This window comes from Culicoides brevitarsis, chromosome 1 (genome assembly GCF_036172545.1).
Source record: "Culicoides brevitarsis isolate CSIRO-B50_1 chromosome 1, AGI_CSIRO_Cbre_v1, whole genome shotgun sequence".
Classification (NCBI taxonomy): domain Eukaryota; kingdom Metazoa; phylum Arthropoda; class Insecta; order Diptera; family Ceratopogonidae; genus Culicoides; species Culicoides brevitarsis.
Window position 1 is genome coordinate 32,378,000 of NC_087085.1, and position 11,069 is coordinate 32,389,068.

Below are 11,069 nucleotides of genomic sequence, written 5' to 3' on the forward strand. Positions count from 1 at the left end.
TAAAACCATTTACAAATGATGTATCATGCTTCGAAAAAAAAAATTTTTTTTGGCTTTCGTTTATTTTTTGGCATGGCGCGAAAATGAAAAATTACTCGAATGTGAATGATGTTGATGTATGAATGAATAAGGACATCAAAAGTAATGGATTTTCATGCGAGTTTTTTGTGTTTGTTGGAAAAAACTCGCAAAATAAATAAATAAAAAATATTGTAATCTTTTATTTGATGATAAATATGTTAAAAAAAGGCAACACATGTTGTTTGCCAAAAAACAAGATATGGGGGAACGTGCGAACATGTTAACAACTTGTTAAAGGTGCCTCAATGAATTTTGCCAAAATTTTAAAATTTCGTTAAAATTATTTAAAAGTCAAATATTAAGCTACTTTCTCAATTTTTAATTATCTCACGAGACTTCTATAGAGACTTTATTTGGAACGACACCGCAAACTTCGCACAATAATAGTGTTGAATTTAAAATGAGCGTTAGAATTGCAAATTCATGCCAACTTCGTGTGAATCCTAGAATATTGTCGTAATAACACATTCACAAACATATTCGTATCAAATATTCATATTTTAATCTGAATCACAAACATTTCTATCTATCTAGAGAACTGTTATCGTCATACTCGTGGCTGTGTATTTGTTACAAATTTGAGAGGAAAATTCATCCTTTTAACTAAAAATAGAGAGAAAAAAAAGTAAAAATGTATCCTGAGGCTGGAATTATCGCAATTTAGGATGCAAAATGTTGAACACCTGTGCAAGCAAACCGCATCAGGTACGTGTAATAATAATAATCGTATATAAAAGAATGCAAAATTGTTATCGACGTACAAATAATTTGAGCAATTTTCTATAACTGTATTAAATTATGTAAAGTTTTATCGAGTTAAAGTTTGTCGAAATTGAGATTTTTATATTTTTAGCTTTAAATAAGGGATGGGAATGGCGAAAGTTTCTGAAGTAAATATTTTTTTTAAAATTAATTTGTCATTTTTTGAATAAAAAAAATGAATTAAAAATAAATTTTAAAAATTAAACTAATTAAAATTAATTTAATAAAACAAAAATTAATTATTTTTAGTTTTTTCTGACATTTAAAAAATAATTCAGATTTGTAAAAAAAATAAACTTATATTTATTTTTTCGATTTAGAAAAAAATATTAAAATAATACATAAATTGTAAAATAATTTTAAAAACTGAAAAATTAAGCTTTGTAAAATTTAATTTAATTTATTTCATTTTTTTTTAATTTTTAATGCTTTTAAATTTGATTGAAGTTAATTTGATTTAAGATTTATTAAATGATTTTTTTTTAAATTAATAAGAAAAAAAATATTTTTTAATATTAATTTAAAAATTAATTTTAATTAATTATTTTTAAATAATTAAAAATTCATTTTTAACAAATTATTAAATTTAATTATTTTTTTTTAACATTTAAAATTACAAAAAAATTATAAATTTTTAATGAATTTTAGTTCGAAAATAGAATGATATAGAAATAGAAATGAACCATGCCAACAAAAACACTTGAAGAACATTGTTATTTTTTTTTCTTTAAAATCTTCAAATCAATCAATTTTCAATCGTCCTCTTTTTGTCTGTGTTCGACATCTCTTTAGCACTAAATTGAAAAGCAATCAATTCAAATATGTTTCTCGAGAAAACGATCTCAAAAGAATCGTGATGATGATCTAAATCGAATTAACCCGATAAGAGGTCGTCGTTCTTAAAAAAAAAAATAGAAAAAAAACTTATGCATCTAAAAAAACCTAAGAAAATACAAAAAAAAACTTTCAATTCCATTTCGGAATATTAAATCCATCAAACGTGTGTTTAAGTACTCTTTTTCCTCCTCGCAAGAAAATAAAAGAGAAACGTGAGCCAGTGTGTTTCTGTTTGTAATTTGAATAAAATATTTGTTTGCAAAACATTTATTCAAATGTGACTGAGTGTTTGTGATAAAATACAACAGATTTTTCGATGTTCAAATAAATGAAACACGCCGAAAAAAAAGAGTTTCATCCCGTTTTGTGTTGGCGTGATATTTGTGCCTGACGAGAAAAAATAAAAAAATTTAAATGGAAAATAAATATATCTATTTTGGTGTCGAATCGAAATCGAATTGGTTCATTGAATGTTCAATGTGTTAGTCAATCAAAGTTTTTTGGTGCGTGCAAAGATTTTCAGGTACCACAAAAAAATCTCTGCCAACAAAAACCGAATATTTATTTATCTAATATTAATAATAAACATCCATCCTCCCCCGTAATAAGAAGAAAAATATCTAAAAAAAATACTGAACAAGGAAAAAATAAACGAAATTTTAATAAAACCAATTTTTTCTTGATCATAATCCTATTTATTGGACCAACCTTTGCCATAATAACGGAAAATGTTGGTTTGTGGCGAGTAACGAAGGAAAAAATACGAGAGATATTGATTTCGTATCCATTTTTATCATAACATTGCAAAGGCAATTGGGGCTCAACTCGTTCAATATTTTTAGACATTTTTTTTAGTGTAAAAAGAGCTGTCTCCATAGGAATCTTAATAGAAGACCAATCAAAAACATCATGGACAATGAAAAAAAATCAAAATTGATATTTTTTGAAAAGGTAAATTGGTGATTTTTGAAAAGAATGTCCTTTTTACAAATATCGCCTTCAATTTTTGTCATAAATGGGCGATGAAACGTGAAGTAAAAAACAGTGAAAGGTGTTTATTGAAGGAAATTGAGAACAAATTGACTCAAATTATTGTGATGTTGAATGGTAAAAACAAAATTGGTCAAAAAACAATCGTATAATATAAATTTTTGATATTTTTGATGACAAAAATATTTTTATTAAGAATTTTTGACATTTATTTTAATTTTTTTAAGCTATTAATTTATTTTTAAGCAAAAATCATTAAAAATGTATTCTTAAAATTTTTCCATTAAAAATTTAAATTTAATCGGTTTGTCAGCTGAATTTAATAAATTTAAATTTATTTTAAAATAATAAAATTAATTAATTTGACTAAAAATAAAATAATTAATTTTGAAATAAGATATTTTGATATTTAAATTTTTATATAAATTAATTATTTTAAATATTAAAATTTAATTTTTTTTCAAATATTTTTTATGTATTTTTTTATAATTTATTTTTTATTATTTAAAATCCATTAATTACCTAAATATTGAATTTAGTTATTTTTTATTTTATTATTTTATTTTATTTTAATTATTTTATTTAAATTATTTTTTTTAAACTATAAAATATTTATTTAAAAAAATAATATTATCAAATTAAATACAGTATAATCTCCCAAAATGGGCAATTCTGAGATTCGGCATATTCTGAAATTCGGCACCCCGATTTCTATGAAGTTTTAACCAAAAATTCAATTTTAATGCTTATTTAGAATATTTTTAATAAAAAATGGTTTAAAATTACCTAAAATGTCATAAAAAAGTGTATAAACTACAAAACACTCAAAGTTTTGATGATTTAAAAGAAAATTATTTTTTTTTTAATTTTTCAAAGAAAATTATTATTTTTGTTGAAATTTTTTGTTAAATATGATTTATTCAGCTAGTTTAAAAAAAAAAAAAAATTAGGTAAAACTGATCAAATATGAAACATTTTTCTTGAAAAAATAAATATTTTCATGAATTTGGAGGTGCCCAATTTGAGAATAAAAATTCTCTATTTCGTACACTTATTTGAATTTTGGGTGCCCATTTTGGGAGATTATACTGTAATTAAATTCTTCAAGTAAATGTTACAATTTTAAAAATTAATTATTTAAGTTTCAGAATAAGAAAAAAAAATTTTTTTTTCATAAAAAATAAAAAAAAGTTAAATTAACACAATTTTTCATAAAAATTCACACAAAACCAGACCCAGACCTCATAAATGTCGCGTCACTTCAATCACAGTTTACCTAACTCGAAAAAAATTTAAATCAACAATCCATTTAGAAAGAATGAAAAAAAAACGCTTCAAAGTCAATATTGCAAAAGTACGAGTAATTTTTTTTTGAGTCATCATAACATGCATTACAAACATTGCGATTGTATAAACATTCTGATTGTTTATAAAGTTCTTTCGTTAACCGCTTTCGCTGAATTCACACACCAAAAGTCAATTTGATGGCTCGGGAAACGGCGAAAAATGAACAAAGGATAAACTTTTTTTTTATTTTGATTATTTTAGAAAATCAAGTTAAAATTAATTAAATTAAACATTTGACGATAACAAAATGTGTGAGACATACGAAAAATGCAAATATTTGCGAAAAACCCGAAATTTCATACAAAAACGGATGCAAAATAAATTTCAAACACATCAAGGTTAAGTGCAGACAGGTACAATTTCACAGCACACATAAAATTGCAATGCACTTTTGAATGTGAACTAAAATAAATATTTTAGTGACGAGAAATATAAAACAGACCCGAAACAATATATGTGTGAATTTTTAATGAGATTTTCGGTGAATTAAAATTTTATAAATTATTTTAATTTTATTTTTTGGTTATTTAATTCCGGCACTGGCCCAATCAGTGAAAAAGGAATTTTTAACCAGAAAGAAAATAAAAGTTAATGTCATGAACGTGGAATGTGTGTGTTGCGCTGTTAATGAATGTAATGCTTTCGGCACGAGTCTTCTCTCGTTTTTTTTCTTCCTATTTATGTTCTTCTTCTGTTCTTTTTTTTTCGTTCCTTTAAAAAGTTCTTTTTGTTCTTTATGTTTTTTTAAGCGAACGACGCCAAAGAAAAGGATTTACGATCAAATTAAAAAGAGAAAAAAAATATTCCAGCATTAATGAACGACCTTAAAGGTCAGACACACAAAAGTTAATGAACAAGAAACATGACTAATGAAAGAAATATGCTGGAAACTTGAGAGTTTTTTGTTTAATTAGAACCGAAAAATGTTCTCTTGTGCAATTTTTTCGGATGAAATCACGATGAAACGACGAAAAATGTTCGAACAAAAGGACATGCGATGACACTCTTGTCGCACATTTTCACACAACCGCACAAAAAGAAGAGCTAGACACACTTTGTTGCCGGTATTTAATTAATGTTTCTCTCAAAACCACACATCATCGGTGTATTTCGAGTGATGACAACAACGGCAGCCAACCAACGATCGAGTGAGCTGCAAATAATTTCAGCATTTACTCCTGATATCGATGAAGATACATGCTTCAATTTTGCGGTTATTCCCTCCAATCCTGACAATTTTTCAATTTGATCAACCGTAAATAATGCTCGTGATGAATTTTATTTAATCATGTCTGTTAGATGTTTCGTTAGCTGTTCGTTTCATTCCTTGCCTTGCCATCGATGCCTACGTTTCGATGCTTTTAGCGTGATACACTGATAATGTTTGTTTGTCTAAATTGATAAACAACTTGCCAGCCAGTGTGCCAAGCCAGTGTGATTGATAGCATACACAGCGAAATATCTGCCTGTAATCACGATGGTGGTCAGTTGCTGGAATGGGATTGAACTGAAAAGCAAAATTCATTGCACTTCTGATAAATACCGAAATTGATACGATATGAGCCAAAAAGTTTGGATTCACTGAACTCGATACTCTACGCGGAAATATTTTATTGGATTTTTTTTCGAATTTTGAGAGATGCATGAAAAGTGAGCGACAGGAAAACGGTAAGTGGAAGTGTGAAACCACAGTTTGCCTTACGGGGATTGCTTCTTGCTTATTTGAAGAGTTTCGGAGAAATCGTAAAAAAAATATTTTTGCCTTTTAAGATGGATGTGAACACTTGAGACACTTTTTTTGGTAAGTAAAAATATTTTTTCAAACCTGAGAAATTTTTTATAACTTTTTTAAATTAATTCCAAAAAATATCAAAAATACCGAAAATAGCCTATTCGAATAATTAAAATTTGGGACATAAATAATTTATATTTAAAAGGATGAAAATCTTTCAAAGAGTGATTTCTCTGGAGAAATTCAATTCTGACCAAATTTGCTTTTGGATTTTAATTGAAATGGATATTCAAAAGTACTAATATCCCTTCGAAATGTTAAAAGTCAGTCAAAATTTAATTTGAAAAAAAAAAAAATAACATTTATTTGGTTACAGAAAAATATTTTTTAATTGCTTAAATTTTTACGAATAATGTTTTAAGCCATAAAAATTTAAATTTTTTATTTAAAATATTTATAAAAAAATTATTCGTAAAAATTTATGAATTAAAAATATTTTTTTTTTGTGGAATTTAAAAAGATTTCCGCATTCGAAATATCAAATTTTTGTACATTTTTCGGTTTTCTTTCTTATTTAAAATATTAGATACGTATATTTGGTCATACCACAAACATAACGAGGAAGACAATGCAATTTTTTTTGTTTTCGAGAAAAAAAAAATTTTTTTTTGCTTTAATTGAAGTTTCTCATAGAATTTTAAGTTTTTCTTAAATTTTTCATATTTTAAAAATAAATAAAAATATTTTATTAAAAAAAAATCAGAACAGAAATGCAAAACTCAATATAATTGTTACCAAATTTGAATTGATTTCAAACCTCAAAATTGTCGGAAAATTCACATATTTTAATGAAAATTGCTGTTCCAATAGCAATTTCGACACTCAAAACTTAATTTTCTACCTCGACAGTTTAATTCCAGGAAATTAAACGCAATAACAAAATTTATAACTTAACTGCTGCTTGCCATCATCCATCATAAATTTATTAATAATAATATCTCCGTTCTGTTTAACACTTGTAAATATCCCGGAAATGCGTTAAATATCATCTCATTTGTCAAAACGAGCACCTTTCCTCCGATAATTTGTCAATCCGACACTGTACTGAACTCTCTGCTACAAATTCCAAATGAAATGGAATGGATCCCTTGATGCTTAATTTATGACACTCATTTTTTTCAGTGTTACTGCGTCAAAAGAGATTTTTCCCTTTGAATTTATTTTTTTCTGTCTGCCCATTCATTTTCCCTCTTTCACATGTGATTCTACTTTAAATTCTTTGCTCTCTTTTTTTTGTAGAATTTAATATCGCACCGCAAAAAAGGCGAGAGAATCGTATATGTAAATGTTTAACACGATGAAAAATGTGCTAAATTAGCCAATTATACAAAAAAAAGTATACATTCAGCGGATTAAATACAAATACAACAATAAACCAGGTATGCAACAACAAAAAAAAAGTGTTTACCGAGTGCTAACGAATGTTTATAATTTTTTAATGCGAACATTATCCAGTGTTTTTTTCGCGAGGAATGTGCCGCATGGGATTCTTGAGTGTATTAAAGAGATTTACGAAAAAAAACCACAAGTGCTCCTCACCGCGAGAAGTTTCGTGTAATTTTTTGCACTTCTTCGCTTAATTGGCCTGCCAGTTATAATGTGACCTACATAGATAAGTGTTTCGCGATAGAAATTAATCTGTACGTCACACGTCATTAACGCGTCTTTTCGCCGTAAATCTCTCATATTTGATGGCTGCTATTAAAATTTCCTTAATAACAGCCTTAATTATGATTGACATTGAGTGAATTCATTCTCGGAGCGGGGGATATATTTAATTAATCTCACGTGCCTCCCTAAATAAACGCGCACAGAGATACTCCGCTTGAGGTCAAGATTAGTAGAAAGGTGAGTGCATAATATATTTTATAATCTTTCCCTCGGTATTAAACGTGAGTTGTCTTCTTATCTCGTTGCTGCCATGCCACTTTGTCGTCCTTCTTAAAAATTTCGCATAAGCAGATAGTGTCTGACAGTTTTATCATTTAGTAGATGTCATTTTTCTTATCCCTTGTTACTCGTCGTGTATTTAAGAGTAACGCATAAAATCGCACACAGACACATTTAATCATATCGCTTCAACAATAGCAGATGTTTTCGTTTTATTCCATAACTTTACCAAGTCGTCGACGAAATTATGGAGAAATTATAGAAAGTTTTCATATGATGAAACGACTTAAACGCATTTTAAAATTAAATGCAAATTTTTTAATTTTGATCCCAATGCACATTTAAAAAATTTATCATATTGCATTTTTACTTTTTAAATCAAAAATTAATTTTTAAATTTTGTCCCAATGCACATTTAAAAATTTTAATCTATTAAAAATTATTTTTTTTAAATTCTAAATTAAATTTTACTTTTTACCCCAATGTACATTTTGTGTTGTTGTCAACCTTTTTCAATTTTCGTATTGACCCCAATTTACATGTAATTTTTCCCCAATGCAAATTCTATTTTTTTTATATCCAAAGGTTTATTATAATTTTTGTCCCATTTCACAAATTGATTTTTTTCCTTTTATTGCACATTTTTTTTAAATTTTTCCATTACAAATTTTATTTCTCAGAAACAAAACTATTTAAAAAGTTTGTCCCAATGCATATTTTAAATTTTTTGTTCAAACCTACAAAGCAGCATTCGTATATTTAAATGCTAATTATGCATTGGGACAAAAACTTAAAATGTAATTTGGGGTCATTTCAGAAGGAAAAGGATGATAATATGAAATGTGCATTAGGCTTCTTTGATTTTAACTTTGACCCCAATTCACATTTTATATTCTTGTCCCAATGCACATTTCAACCGCCAGACGTCAAATCCATCACAAAACCGCATTTTTCTTCGAAATGTGGTAAAAAAAAGTTTCTCTTTGTACAAAATTTTGTGATAAATACGAACGTTGAATTATTTCATGCGTATTAGAATAGAATTATTATTATTATTTATACAATTCGTATTATTTTTTTTCTCCTCAAATAATGCCACGAAGAGTTCATCCATTCATTCATGTGAAAAGGTACGCCAGAAAGAAGAAATCTCGAAAAAAAAATTGTACAAAGCGAGGCGAAACAACTTGCATTTATCTCTTTTTTGTGTCATGCTTTAATGCGATAAAACATATAAAATAAAAGAGAGAAATGAAAGATATCCTTAGCATAGTTTATAATATTATATTTTATGATTTAGTGCTGGAGCAAAGTTAAAAACGATACTAGTTTCGATTTTTTTTTTTAAATAAACGTTTATCCAAAGAAGAAGATATCGAGGAGAAATAAATTTCTTATGCACGTCCTCACATTATCGTAAAAATTGTAAGAAAAAGAAGAAATATTATAGAGACAGGCACATTTCATTGTACTGACAAAAATTTATAACATTTCCAGCATCTCACATGCGAAATTACAATTTTTACATGTATTCGATAAAACGACAGATCGGAGCAAAAAAAGGATTCCGAGCCAAAATATGGCATAAAATATGGGACAAAAAGTGTACGACATTTTAACACTTGAATGAATCAAAATGAAATTTATGTTATTGTCTCTTCAATACGTTTCGGATTTTTGCATTTTATGCATTTTTATTACTACTATCATTATTATTAAACGTTTTTTTTTCTGCTGCTCTTTGTTATTTTGTGCAATTTTAATAATATGAAAAGACATTCGTTTTCTTTATTGTTAAAATTGAGAATAAAAAAATGTTGTCCGTGAGACAAGAGAAGAAAAATGGATTTTTTTTTATATTAAAAAAAATGTGATTATTGGAAAAATAAAATGGAAGAAATAGTTTTGTAAGCAACTGTCAAAGGAAATTAATTTTATTATTGAAAATAAAGTTATTGGATGGAAATATTGAGGAATTTATTGAAAAACTAACAGTTTCTATTTTTCATCAATTTTGATCTGTTTTTGTTATTTCGTTATTATTTGAAGAAGAGTTTTGGTATTAAAATATTCTGACAGAATTTATTAAACTTTAAACTTTTTAAATCGAAATAATAAATTCACAAAAATTAAATTTATTTAATAAAAATTAATAATAATATTAAAAATAATTTTAAATAAATAAAAATTAATTATAAATTATTTAATTAATTTTATTAAATTTTTCCTCAATTTTTTTTTTAATTTTTTTTTTCTTAATTTTTGATAAAATGATCCTAAAGATAATTTTCATTTAATCAAAAAATATTTTAATGTTTACGCTCATTAAAAATTACTTTTTTTATTTAAAAAAAAATAAATTTTATTCTCGAATTAATTTTTTTTACTCAAAAAAATTATTTAAAATAATTTTTGATAAAATGAAAAAAAAATCAAACAAATTCACTTAAAAATATCTTCCTATGAAAAAAAATGCCCTACAAACGTCAATTAAAATTTAAAATTTTTTGATAGAAAATCTTAACTTTCTTAAATTGACGTTTATTACATAAACTTCACAAAACCTTCACACGAAAATCCATTTTAAATTTTTTTCTTTCGAAAAATTCTTTCCATATCTTATTTATTTATATATTTTTCCGCTTAGAAAATAAATCTTTAAAAAAAACTTTTTGTTACATAAACTTCCTTCATTCCTTATTTAGATTTATTCAACTGTGAATCACTTACGTTTTTTTATGCAAATCAATTAAATTCCGAAATTCTCTCTTTATCTTCCCTTTTTTATTTATTTAGTTTCAACAAACAGAAAATCTTGTTTTATAAAGTTGTCAATATAATATGATGCAAGAATAACTAGTTTTTATTTGCTTTTTTTTTGTTGAAATATTTTGAATTATTTTACACTTATTTTTTCACTAACAACCGGCAAAACACGTGAAGTCCGGTTTCTTGTTAAGGAATTAATTTTTAATATTTATTTATTATTTTATTCGCGATAAAATTAATTTATTTATTTAGCGCACTTATTCGCACCTTTTGGATATTAATTACTGCTTTTTATGATTTTTTTTTATATTTTTTCCGATATTATTATTTTATGACACTTATTGCTGGCTGTTGCTGTTATCAACTTGCCATTAAATGGAATTCATGCAACACTCTTTTTTATTTTATTTTATTCTTGAAATAATTTCAGGAAAACGCGTGTTGACCGATCAAACGCTGTTCGAGTTCTGTGTTTACAATTCAACAAAAATTCCGAAGAGAAACAAATGTTTTCGACGTGTACGCGTGCATACATCGAGAGAGAGGCGAGACGAGATGAAAGCGAAACGTACAGCTTGAATGAATGAATTTCTCGTGTAGA

General features: G+C 26.0%; 1 protein-coding gene across 2 annotated transcripts in view; it reads right to left on the reverse strand.

Moving 5' to 3' along the window:
• LOC134832786 (extracellular sulfatase SULF-1 homolog) overlaps window positions 1-10,608 on the reverse strand; it is a 35,520-nt gene extending 24,912 nt beyond the window's left edge. For both annotated transcript variants that reach the window (XM_063846945.1, XM_063846955.1), the window contains exon 1: window positions 10,430-10,608. The gene's annotated coding sequence lies outside the window, so the exon portion shown is untranslated. The remainder of the gene's footprint in view (window positions 1-10,429) is intronic.
• Between the last annotated feature and the right edge of the window lie 461 nt (window positions 10,609-11,069).